We start from the raw sequence: 13,411 nt of genomic DNA on the forward strand, positions 1-13,411 counted from the left end.
GCCGCATTGGCCGCCCTTTGGAAATGATTGGCTATCCTATGGGGTATGTTCAATTTTTCAGCGGTAGGAATTACATAGGATGCCAAAAGTTCCAATTCATCTCTCCTAACATTTGCCGGTTCATGCCTCCCAAAAAAGTGAGGCCGGCAAATCTTTGCCAAAGTTTTGGGACGGGATGTTGAATCCACGTCCCTTTGGCATGCTGGAGGTTAACTAAATCCTCCCCTGTTAGCCTCTTATAGACCACGGCGGTGTGGTCTTGAGAGGGTTCAATCGGTTTATCCGATTTTAAATCAAACACTTTCCAAATTCTTTAAGAGTTAGTCTCACATCGTTGTTTAATAATCGGAATTGTACATGAGTAATTAGTGCATTCATTTTAATAACATTAAAACTTGAAATAAATTCCAATGTTAAGTAGTCATACGTATCATGGCACATTTGAAAGAAACCACTCATGCCTATACCTTTGAACAATTTTTCCAAATATTTATCTAGGCCTAACCTAACTATTGTGGGATGATGAATAAAACGGGTAGAGATTACCTGGCGGTCGATGAGGTTTAGCATCCTAACCCGTTGCTCCTCCGAGGTAATGACAACCTCCTCCCATCCCGGAATTTGAAGATCCGGGTTGACCGTTGGTTGTGGTGCCCTCGAACTCTCACCCCTTTGGGTCCTTGAACGTTTTGAGGCCATTATTTGAGGAAAAAGTTGATGCTTGGAGCTTTCTCTCTCTAGGGGTTTGAAGGAAGTATGAGAGAAAGTGGGAGAAAATAGGTGGGAAATGTGGAGGAAGATGTAAGGATTAATAATATGTAAAAATTTTTAGGTTTTGATGGATGAATTTGAGGAGATCTTGAAAAAGAAGTGAGTTTGAAGGTGTAAAAATGGAGGTTTTAGAGAGAGAAAGTAATGGAGAAGAAGATGAAGTAAGAAGAAAATGAGGAAAGAAAGAAGAAAAAAATTATAAGGGGACGGTCAAAAATAGGCGCGCTCGATCGGGCGAGCCTCGCCCGATCGGGCGGATCATTTGAATTCCAGAATTTAAGTGGCGCGCCCGATCGGGCGAGCTCCGCCCGACATATCTTTTCCTCTACTCGATATGCGCCCGATCGGGCAAACTCGCCCGATCGGGCGAAGTTTGCTCGACTATCCAGCTCACCTTGCGCGCCCGATCGGGCAGCCACGCCCGATCGGGCTGAATTAAGGCTGGAATTTGCCTTTGCTTTCGCGCCCGATCGGGCGAGCTCCGCCCGATCGGGCCCGTGCCCGGTCAGATTTCCCTAGCTTTTCTTCGTCTTCAAATTTTTCTAAGTCTTTCAACCTCTTAAACCTATACCTGTTCAAAAACACTCATAAACGGTAAAATTTCACTCTCCTCGCCTCTCAAAATAAAAATTAAAGAAAAGGAAAAATAGTACAGAAAGCAAGAAATACGGGTTGCCTCCCGCAAAGCGCTGGTTTATCTAGGTCCCGCACGACCGTCTTACCAAGTACAATATCTAGGACCCTTGGCCTTACGCTTGATCGGGTGGTTTTTCACCCGGTCTAGCGGTGTTCAGGCTGCGATTCAGCTTTCTGACATACCCTGTGGGACGCCAAACCACCTTATCTGGTGGATCCTCTTTGACTTGGATTGGGGGATCTTCAATGCTACGCACTAAAAATCCTTCTTCGATCGAGTGTTGCTTCAAATTGTCATTGCGTTCAACACTTGCAACTCGATCTGGCGGAACACTTACCGTAGGCTCAATTCGCACAACTTGCTTTAACGGTTCCACCTTTTCATCCTCAAAACCAAGACCAACATTGTAGAGTGCTCTTTCCATTGCATCAATTTCCTTCTGCCATTTGTCTATCTCATCTAAAAAGGATGCAACACAAGATACCGCCTCCAAGGGATCTTTTTCAAGAGCTTGGGGCTTATTAGAATAATTTACAACCACATTAACACTGAAACATTTATCCTCAGTCATGGAGCTTTTAGGGGAATTATTCAGATTAAAAATAACTTTATCATCCCGTACTGATAGTGTTAACTTACCACTTCGTACATCTATGACTGCTCCTGCAGTGTTAAGGAATGGTCTACCCAAAATAATTGGGGTTTGCATATCCTCATCCATGTCAAGAACAACAAAGTCTACAGGTATATAAAATTTACCTACTCTAACGGGGACATCCTCTAAAACACCTAAGGGGTATTTGAAAGAACGGTCGGCCATTTGTAGAGTTATATTAGTAGCTTTTAATTTGCCCATATTCAACTTAGAACACACGGATAATGGCATGACGCTAACACTTGCACCCAAATCACATAATGCGTTATCAATCAAGAGATTGCCAATATGACAAGGGATAGAAAAACTACCCGGATCTTTTAATTTAGGTGGAGACTTATTTTGAAGTACGGCACTACATTCTGCAGTGAAAGCTACCGTCTCTACCTCACTAATAGACCTTTTTCTCGTCAATATTTCTTTCATAAATTTTGCATACGAGGGGATTTGTGTGATCAATTCAGTAAAGGGAACTGTTACCTTCAAATCTTTAACCACCTCCAGGAACTTACCAAACTACTTATCCAAGTTTGTCTTCAATTGACGATTGGGGAATGGAAGTTTGATAATTGGCTTTGGAGCATTCTTATTCTTGTCTGGAGTAGCCACCTTCTCTGGAGTTGTCCCTGCAATGTAGAATTAGATATGTTAGTATTATCCTTTAGCCCTGCAAGGCTATCAACTACATTGTTTGGTTTAATGGAATCAAGATTAGCATTATTTGATAAAACAGGTTCATCAAACCTGGGCTTAGAGGGCCCTTCATAGTTTTAACCACTCCGTAGAGTAATTGCAAATGCTTGATCCGTAGGCCTAGTCGGCTGTGCCGGCAGAGCTCCCTGTTGGTGGGCTTGTAGAGTAGCGGAGAGTTGCGCAATTTGATTATCTACAATTTTATTATGCGCTAGAATTTGATCAATTGTCGCATCTCTGCTCTCCATGTGCTTTTGCATATTGGCCAACATTGCTCTAATTTCCACCAGAGAAGGGTCAGAAGATGAGGATGGTTGTTGTGGCTGGTTCTTCAGGCTAGCATTGGTATGATAATATTTCTGCTGCTGTTGCTGCGGCGCCTGTGGTTCTTGTAGTGGTGGATTTTGAACATTAGTGCTCCGGCAGGAAAGGTATGGATGATTCCGATACCCAGGATTGTAAGTGTTGGAGTATGGTTTATTTTTGCCTATAAGCTTGGAAGGCATTAACTTGCTTCACGGAACTCCTGCAATCCTGCTCCCAATGACCTACAATACCACAATTTTCACAGAAAGCCTCATTAGAATTATTATTAATCGCAGAAACATTGGCTACATTAGCAGTGCTCAGATTATCTAATTTTTGGCAAATAGAGGTTAGTTGAGCTTGCAAAAAGGATACAGAGTCAACACTATGCTTCTCCTTGTTAGCAAATCCTCTAGGGTTCCCATACTGAGAATTGTGTATCGCCATGTCTTCAATAACCTGACCTGCATCATCCACATCAAGATTCATAAATCTCCCACTAGCTGCAGAGTCTAAAATTATTCGGGAAGAATTTCCAAGGCCATTATAAAAGGCTTGAATTAACTACCATTGCGCTAAATTATGGTGGGGGCAATCTCTTTGTAAATCTTTGAACCTCTCCCAAGCCTTATATAAGGATTCATCGGCTTCTTGGGCAAAGTTCTGAATCGCACTTCGTAGTACTGCTGTTCTCTTTGCAGGTTAATACTTGTTATAGAAATTCAAAACAAGAGTTTCCCAGTCAGTTATACCAAGTGTAGTTCTATTTAAGCCATTAAACCACAATTTAGCTTTTCCAGTTAGAGAGAAGGGAAAGAGAATCTTCCTGATTTGGTCTTGAGTGACCCCGGCTTGCCTGATGGTGTTGCAATATTGACAATAGTCGGAAATGTGAAGATTCGGGTCTTCACCCTTGGCTCCGCTAAATTGCTTCCTCTCTATCATCGTTATAAATTGAGGTTTAATTTCAAATTGAACCCCATCAAGAGCCGGAGTGGGGGTGAGATGTGGAAAATCCGTAAGCTTTGGTTGTGAATAATCACTAAGCTTCTTTGGAGCCGTCATCTCTGATTCTGCGTCTGACGATGCCTCTAAATCGCTGGAATCAGTTGGAGGATCGCGGTGATTATTGTTATTATCACCAGAATACGCCAGGATTTGCTTGTAGAGATTTTTCTGTCTATGGAAGGAATGTTCGATCTCAGGATTGAATGGGATATAACCTGATCTGGGACACCTGGGCATAAACAAAAAAAAAAACTAGAAGCAAATGTGAGATTTGTCTCAGAGAACTAACGCTCTCTGAGACAAAGAGGGAAATAATCTAGACTACAAAAACAATCAGAAATAAAAATAAAACCGTTTCCCCGGTAACGGCGCCAAATTTTGACAGGGAAAAGTCGTATCCCCTAATAAAATATAATTACCTAAGTCCTCTAGCTAAAGTAGATAGGGAAGTAGGGTCGAACTCCACAGGGAAACAAGTCTTTTTACTTCTAATTAATTATTATAATCTAAATTATCTAGGTAACCAATATATTTGGGAATAAATTCTATACTACGAAGAATAAGTTTAGGGAGAAAAGAAATAATAATAAGGAAGCCTTGGGTCACAAGTTCACCAACAATTAATATTCCGGGATAGAACGAAGTAATTAATAATTAACAATGCACAGATAACATGATTAACAGGCTCTCGCAATTTATTAATCAACATAGATCTAACAGGCTCTCGCAATTTACTAGATCTAAGTTCTTATTGAAAATAGCCTTTAATATTAAATTAACATCTGCTCGATTCATCAATTCAATATAGCTAAACATTCACAATCAAATTACATCTGCTCGATTCATAATCTAATTGCAAAGAGTTAAAACAATTCAATTAGAAATTATCATGCAATATCAATAATCAATATTAACAAACTATGTCTTCATATTAATTATGGATCCCCATAAACCCTAGAATGAAACTACTCACAAATCATCATAACTAAGCCAATCAAGTAAATAAGTAAAAGCAAAATCAAGAAAACAATTAAAATAGCTGAAATTAAAAGGGAAGAAATTGTACCAAAAATAAATCTGGAATTAAAGGAAGTATTAAGAATAAAATTTTAGAGAGAATTTAAGAGAGAGAAAAATACTAAGCAGAGAGAAAGTCTAAGAAAGAAGGTAATCTAATAATTCCATACAAAATCGTATTTAAACGTTTTCTAAAACAAGAATTAAAACTAAACTTAATCAGGTCTTCCAGAAACACGCGCCCGATCGGGCGAAGGGCCGCCCTATCGGCCGCGCCTTTTTCTTCGCGTTCCTACCCAGCAGCATCGCCCGGTCGTGCTAGATGCTCGCACGATCGGGCGCGCCTTAGCATGCAGCCCTATGGTTTGCCGCGCCCGATCGGGCTAGAGGTTGCCCGATCAGGCCTTTGCTCCTCTTGAGGCTTGGACTTCGATTGGGCTAGAATTCTCGGCCCAATCTGGGTTTCCTCTCGGGTCTCGAATACTTGGTCCAAACGCCTCGGGATCCCAATTACCGAGCCCTTAATCACCGGCTCTCACCGATCCAAGGCTCCAAAAGTGGCCGCGTCCTTCTAGATTCCGTAGTTGCTCTAAACTATCCCGGGAAAATACTCTAAAAGCATAAATCCCTGCAAAAGTCAACCAAATCTACAAAAACACTAGAAAACACCAATTAGTAATAAAAGTGGCTTTAAAGAGCCAAAAACACTACTAATTATGACCAAGGGACGGGGGTAAAATACTATATAAAAAAGACACATCAGGTACCTAGCATCCGTGTTTCTAGGTCGGTTTCTTCAGCTCATGGTTGGTCTTTATGCAAGGCAATAAACACACCACAACCAAACAATCAACACAAAAAACACACAAGAGGCACTAGGTCCACTTAGACAACAACCAAAGGCTTTAATCAATCACCAATGAGCACAACACGATCACCAAGTCAAGCTCTAAGTCACCACCCTAAAACAAGACAAGCAAATCACCAAGCAACTAAGTCCACTTCACTAATGCATTCACAATAATTCAACACTAGTATTATGCATTAACCTCAAACAATCCAACACAACAACTTACTCAACCAAGCATGCTTTTTTTTATTTTCACAAAAAATGAATCCTCAATCTTACTTACAAAAATCCGATTCTCACAACATTCACAAAACACCTTGAAATCCACTTATACTTTGCAATTATCAACTAACAGTCACTCACAACCAATTCAAACAAATATTCTCAAGCAATTTCATGCAAAAATTAAAGAATTTAAACATAAAATTAGTGAAAGGGAGGAACGATTGTATTGAGTTTATCGTGGGTGTAAAACCCGCAAATGAACTTTTCTAACCTTCCTTATGCTTGCTTGACCATGCTCCAAAACCCAATTGCTTCAAATTTTAGCTCACAAGAAAACCCCCAAATTGATTTTTAAGGGTTAGGGTTTTGAAATTTTGGGTATTTTTTGGGGTTTAAAGAAGGAGAATGGAGTAGTATATTGTGATTTTGTTGAAATGGAGTGAAGATTTTGAGGTAAAATGTTGATTTATGGTGGGATTTTGAGGGGTTGAATGAATTTGAGTGAGTTTATGAAGGAGGAAGAAGGAGTTTTAGAGAGAGAGAGAGAGAGAGAGAGGGGATTTCGTGAGATGAGAAAATATGAGAAGTGAGGAATTTTTATTTTACATAAGAACCGTGCTGATGACTGCTGAAACTGGGGCTGCACGGACGTGCAACATTTGCGCGGACGTGCAACCTTAGACAATAACTTTATAAGTTTCTGCTCTGCTTGGCACGGACGTGCAGGATGCTGTACGGACGTGCGTAGCTAATTTGCACGGACGTGCTGATTTTGGCACATCCGTATCATTTTGGAAATTTCGACAATGAAGTTACTGATTCCTTCTGCCTGCTTATGCATGGACGTGCGATGTTCTACACGTCCGTGCAGACCTAATGCTGCACGTAATTCTTTTTTTTTTTTTTGTGAAAAATAATAATAATAAGGCATAATAATAAAATTATTATTATTATCACCATTATTATTATGATTATTACTAAGCCTACTACTTCACATCCATGAATATTTTTCTTACTACTCTTTTCATCAATACCTACAAAAGATATTAAGAGAAAGGTTAGTAATAATAATAAAAATTATGGAAAAGAAATAATAGTTTATGAGAGAAGGGGGTTTAGAAACTCGAGTTGCCTCCCGGAAGCGCTCTTTTAACGTCACTAGCTTGACAACATTGCATGATCAATGAGAGGAAGGAACATCAAACTCATAAAGGTGAATAACCTTGGCTTCTTCATGCACAAAACCGTCAAAGTATGGCTTTAGCCTTTGGCCATTCACTTTGAACGGTTCACCATTGTCTTTTGAGATTTCAATAGCACCATATGGAAACACCTTCTAAACGGTAAAATGTCCACTCCATCTTGACTTGAGCTTACCCGGAAACAACTTCAACCGGGAATTGAATAGTAGGACCTTGTCACCTTCTTTGAACTCCCTTTTGCTAATATGCTTGTCATGCAAAACCTTGGTCTTTTCCTTGTAAATCCGTGCACTCTCATATGCATCCAACCTTAATTCTTCCAAGGCATGGAGGTCCAACAATCTCTTTTCACCGGCACTTTGAAGGTCAAAATTCAATGTTTTGATGGTCCAAGAGCACGATGCTCAAGTTCTACCGGCAAATGGCATGATTTCCCATTAACAAGCTTGTATGGTGTGGTGCTAATGGGAGTTTTGAATGCGGTGCGGTAGGCACATAAAGCATCATCAAGCTTTGTAGACCAATCTTTCCTAAACCTATATACCGTTTTCTTAAGAATCATTTTTATCTCCCGATTTGAAATTTCAGCTTGACCACTTGTTTGGGGGTGGTAAGCCAATGACACCTTGTGCCTCACACCATATTTCTCAAGGAGAGCTTGAAAGGTCCGCTTTGCAAAATGTGAACCGCCATCACAAATAACGGCTCGCGACACCCCGAACCTTTGGAAAATACTCTTTTGAAGAGCTTGACCACCACTTTAGCATCATTAGTAGGAGATGCAACCGCTTCTACCCACTTTGACACGTAATCCAAGGCCACAAGAATGAACTTATTCCAAAAAGAGGTCAGGAAAGGCCCCATAAAATCGATGCCCCACACATCAAAAATCTCTAACTAAAGAATGTTGTTCAAAGGCATCTCATTTCTTCTTGAAATATTACCGGTTCTTTGACAGCGGTCACAAGCTTTCACTACACTCCACACATCTTTGGACATTGTGGTCCAATAAAAACAACATTGTAAGATTTTCGCCAGTGTTTTGTTAGCACTCATATGCCCTCCACAAGGTGAGGAGTGACACATTGTGATAACATCTTCAATCTCATCATCCGGGACACACCTTCTAAAAAGGCCATCAACACCTTGTTTGAAAAGCAAGGGGTCATCCAAAAAATATTGGCGAACATCATGTAGAAACTTCCTTTTTTGTTGATAGGAGGGGTCGGGAGAAAGAATAGAGCAAGATAGATAGTTTGCAATGTCCGCAAACCATGGTGCCGGTGTTTGTAGAATAGCAAATAGTTGATCATCCGTAAATGAATCATCTATTGGCAAGTTATCAAGGTCACCTACAAAGATAGGCAACCATGAAAGATGATCGGCCACAACATTTTCGGCACCCTTCTTGCCTCTAATCTCAACGTCATAGTCTTGTAAGAACAAGACCCACCGTATCATTCTTGGCTTTGGTTCCTTCTTGGACAAGAGGTACTTCAAGGCCAAATGGTCGGTGAAGACTATGACTTTAGACACCAACAAGTAAGACACTCAATTGCATGAGCAATGACTAGAAACTCCTTTTCCGTGGTTATGTAATTCCTGTGCATCATCCAATGTTTTGCTAGTGTAGTAGATATCATGGAGCTTCTTATCCTTCCTTTGTCCAAGAACGAACCCAATGGCATAATCGGAAGCATCACACATAAGCTCAAAAGGAAGCTCCCAATTAGGGGGTTGAATGATAGGAGCCAAAATCAATGCCTCCTTCAACCTATCAAATGCTAGCAAACAATCATTAGTAAACACAAAAGGGGCCTCCTTTACCAACAATTAAGTGAGCGGCTTTGCGATTTTTGAAAAATCCTTTATGAACCGGCGATAAAAACCTGCGTGTCCAAGAAAGCTCCTTATCCCCTTCACATTTGTAGGGGGTGGGAGGCGCTCAATGACCTCAATTTTGGCACGATCTACTTCAATACCCCTACTAGAAATTACATGACCAAAAATAATTCCTTCTTCTACCATGAAATGACATTTTTCCCAATTCAAGACCAAGTTCACCTCTTGACATCTTTTCAACACTTTAATCAAATCTGAAAGGAAAATGTCAAAAGATGAACCAAAAACAAAAAAAATCATCCATAAATACATCTATTGATGATTCAAGCATGTCGGAAAAAATAGACACATACACCTTTGAAATGTGGAAGGTGCATTACAAAGTCCAAATGGCATCCTTCGATAAGAAAAGGTGCCAAAAGGGCATGTGAATGTAGTCTTCTCTTGATCCTCGGGTTGGATTGGGATTTGGAAGAATCTCGAGCATCCATCCAAGAAACAATAGTGACTATGTGATGCTAGTCTTTCCAATATTTGATCAATGAAGGGGAGCGGGAAGTGGTCTTTCCGGGTGGATTTATTCAATTTTCTATAATCAAAGCACATCCTCCACTCGGTGACCGACCTTGTAGAAATGGTCTCACCCTTATCATTTTTAATGATGGTCATGCCTCCTTTCTTAGGCACAACTTGAACCGAACTAACCCACTTACTATCGGAGATAAGGTAGATTATGCTCGCTTCAAGAAGTTTTAAAACTTCTTTTTTCACAACTTCGTTCTTGTTTGGATTGAGCCTTCTTTGATGCTTAATTGAAGAGGCATGATCATCATCAAGTAATATCTTATGGATGCAAATTGTGGGACTTATCCCCTTAATGTCATCAATCTTGTACCCAATGACATCTCTATACTCCCTTAGAACAACTAGGAGTTTATGAAAAGAGACATCATCGAGTTTGGCATTGAAAATAACGGGATAAGCCTCACTATCGTCAAGGAAAGCATATTTAAGAAGAGGGGGAAGAGGTTTAAGTTCAACCTTATGAAGAGGCGTAGTCCTCTCCTCTTTTACCTCCACATTAAGCACTTCCACCTTCACTTCATTGTGGACTAAAGGTTGGTTGAGCAAAAGATCATACCCCCTTGTTTCTTCATCTTCCTCAACTAAGCCTCCCGTTAGGATAGCTTGTAAAGGATCTCCTTCAATCAAGCCTCATTCTCAAACTGTACAACAATAACAAATAATACCATCACTTACAACAATTCATCATCATACCAACAAATAATTTTTATAAAATTGAACTTTAACCCCTAAATTCATTCGCACATAACATAAATTGTCCAAAATATAATTCAAACTCCAATTTCAAAACAATTATGAATTTCACCTAAATTATGTATAATCAACAACTTAAACATCAATAATTTAAGTTATGGCTCAGAAAATTCAACTATCTTATCAGATTAGTGAAGGGGAGTGACGAAGAAAATCGTACCTAATTGTCCAAAATCAAACGCGAATTGCAATGACTACCACCATATAACCGTCGCCCACCACCTTCTCTTTCAAAATTCCGACCACAATTCACCTTCTCCAAGCTTTCCTCACTGTAAAGCAAGTACAAATCTTGGTGGAGGGTTCACAAAACCATTAATGGGGAGCAAGAGGCAGAGAGTTTGGGTAGTTGGAGGGGGTAAATGCCACATGTACTCATTTAGGAGGAAAATAAAGGTCAATGAGTTTTTAATTACCTGCTGACTATTTTTATTTCTAGGTTGTCCGTCACTTTACTTGTTTAAAATAGATTAGTGTTAAAGTTTATATTATGAAGAAAAAATCAAAGGTTCGACTTGTTTTTAGCAGACGCGTGAAATTTTGTATTATTTCTGAAAATTTTTCCGGTTTAAACCTAATTTTAGACAAATTTAGGGCGTCTAGGTTGAAAATTAGAGCTGCCGCTGGAAAATCCGCATGCAACTCAAAAAGTCGCGCTCGCAAAGATTCAGAATTCCTTAAAGATAATGAATTGAATATTTCCATTCAACGCGCGTAAGAATAGAGCTCACGCTACATCATTAAAGTAGCGCGGTACTTATAGTAAGCCACAATTCCTAAAGTCTATTAATAATAAGAAAAATACAATAATAAAAACCAAAGTTAAAAAATAGTCACTAGCTAGTAGATAGGTTTTATCAAGTTTTAAAAGGATATGCTGCGGCAGCTACGCCCGTCATTCATCATTCTTGATATTGCATTTCTACTTGTTGAACTTGTCATACTCCTTCATTTAGCTATAATTTCTGTAAACATATAAATAAATAATATTAATATAATAATTAGGTAATAATTATTTGCAATCTTATCATCTTAAAATATATTAAGACTAATGATTAAGTAAAAAGTCAAGAAAAAGATATTGTCGGTTATGTATTAACATGTTGATCATCGTAATATTGCTTCCAATACATAGTTTACTCTAAATGTCGATATTTAGATTGGTTTTCCATTCATAAAAAATCTTTACACTCTTGACCAATGAAAGAGGTTGAAAATAAATGAAAATGTCCATCATTATTCTCTCCTATTATTCTCAAATAAGCGACAAGATATAACTAGTTTTGGTTAATACATTTCTTTTTTTTTTTCTATTTCTCTCTCATCGTCCAAAAGTGTAAATACAATACATTTAATAATACTTATGAACCTTGATTCTTTTCAAACTTGTAAATTCATATTAAACCATATTCGTAAAAATACTAATCGTCGCAAACAAAATACAAAATCAGATTTTGTTTGTTCGGAAATTTGGAAGCAAAAAAACTCCATAAAACAACAAAAAATCTTACCATATAACTTTCAAATATATAATTTTTCGAAAACACTTGGTACAATTAATAGTATTTTAGTAATTGTTGATAATGCTATTATCATAATTCATACGGTGGCTAGGTGAGATACTAATACATATGAGGAACAAATATGAATGAAGTCTTTTCCCCAAAATCTTCAAATATTGGCGGAGCTTGATTTAATATAATTTGCCGCTCGATTTTCCTCAAAAAAAAAAAAAAAAAATTAAGGCTAACGATAAATAAGCATTGTAAAACGGGGAAAGAAGAAAAGAGTTGTTGGAGGGGGCCCATTAATTGAAATCGTAATAGAAGTAGTCAATTGATAGCAAAATCTATTTTTTTGTTGTTTTTAATGGTAGTAAAATAAAATAAAGTTTTTAATGGGTAGCAACAATCAAAGTGGTGATTTTTAGTTGTAGTAAATGTCAAAATTTCATTATAAATATGAGTATCACTATTTTCCTCTTCCATTTTTAATGTTACATTGTTATAATGCAAAGCTTACCTACAAAATGATAAAATACAAATTATTAATAGATTTTCGGTTTTTGCTTTACCCACTAAAATCCCAAGCATGGTAACACAAATATTGTTGTTGCTAAAATAAAGGAGTAATACCTAAATTTTAAACTATTGGTTAAAAGAAAGTGTTTAGCCAAATTAAAACAATTTTCCAATCAATTATTAACATTTCACATAATTGGAAAAAGACAACTATTAGACTTGAACATAATTGGAACAAGCCAACTATTAAATAGCTAAATGATTGCAACAATGTTGCTATAATATTATCGATTAAAAACTATAAATTAGACATATTTGTTGAAAATTAAAAATTATTAACTAATATGATTTATATAAGATGAAGTTTTTAGGAAGGAGATTAGTAAAAAAAAGTCATCACTTCATGCATATATTTATTATATGAATATAATTTGTCTATGTTTGTATCTAAACAATTCAAAAGAATCTTATCTAATATAACAAATTAATAATACAATGAATAAGTGTAAAATTTAAAAAAAAAAAAATCCATCGACTTTAGCAATAACTAAGTGATTTATCATGCTTTTAATAACACTTGTATGTGGTTTATTATTAGTTTTATGTAATTTGTTAATCTATAAATAAATTTATTATAATTTGTTTCATGTTGATTGAATCACTAATTAAAAATGTTAAATTCGCTAATGTATATATATAGATATAAAAAATTATAATAGGTGAACATAATTTAAATCATTAAAAAACAATCAAGTTTTGATTTTAAAATGGAAAAAATAAAGATAAAATGACATGTATCATTACTTGAACTTAGTATACATTTTATTTTTTTAAAAAAAAAAACTA

The 13,411-nt window shown here is 37.4% G+C and overlaps 1 non-coding gene across 1 annotated transcript; it reads left to right on the forward strand.

The window, feature by feature from the left end:
• The first annotated feature begins 3,639 nt into the window (after window positions 1-3,639).
• Window positions 3,640-3,746, forward strand: LOC145633380 (small nucleolar RNA R71). The gene has a single exon (XR_014112710.1). It is a non-coding gene; the product is annotated as a small nucleolar RNA R71 (small nucleolar RNA).
• The last annotated feature ends 9,665 nt before the right edge of the window (window positions 3,747-13,411 follow it).

This window comes from Chenopodium album, chromosome 5 (genome assembly GCF_948465745.1).
Source record: "Chenopodium album chromosome 5, dcCheAlbu1.1, whole genome shotgun sequence".
In the NCBI taxonomy this organism is placed as follows: Eukaryota; Viridiplantae; Streptophyta; class Magnoliopsida; order Caryophyllales; family Amaranthaceae; genus Chenopodium; species Chenopodium album.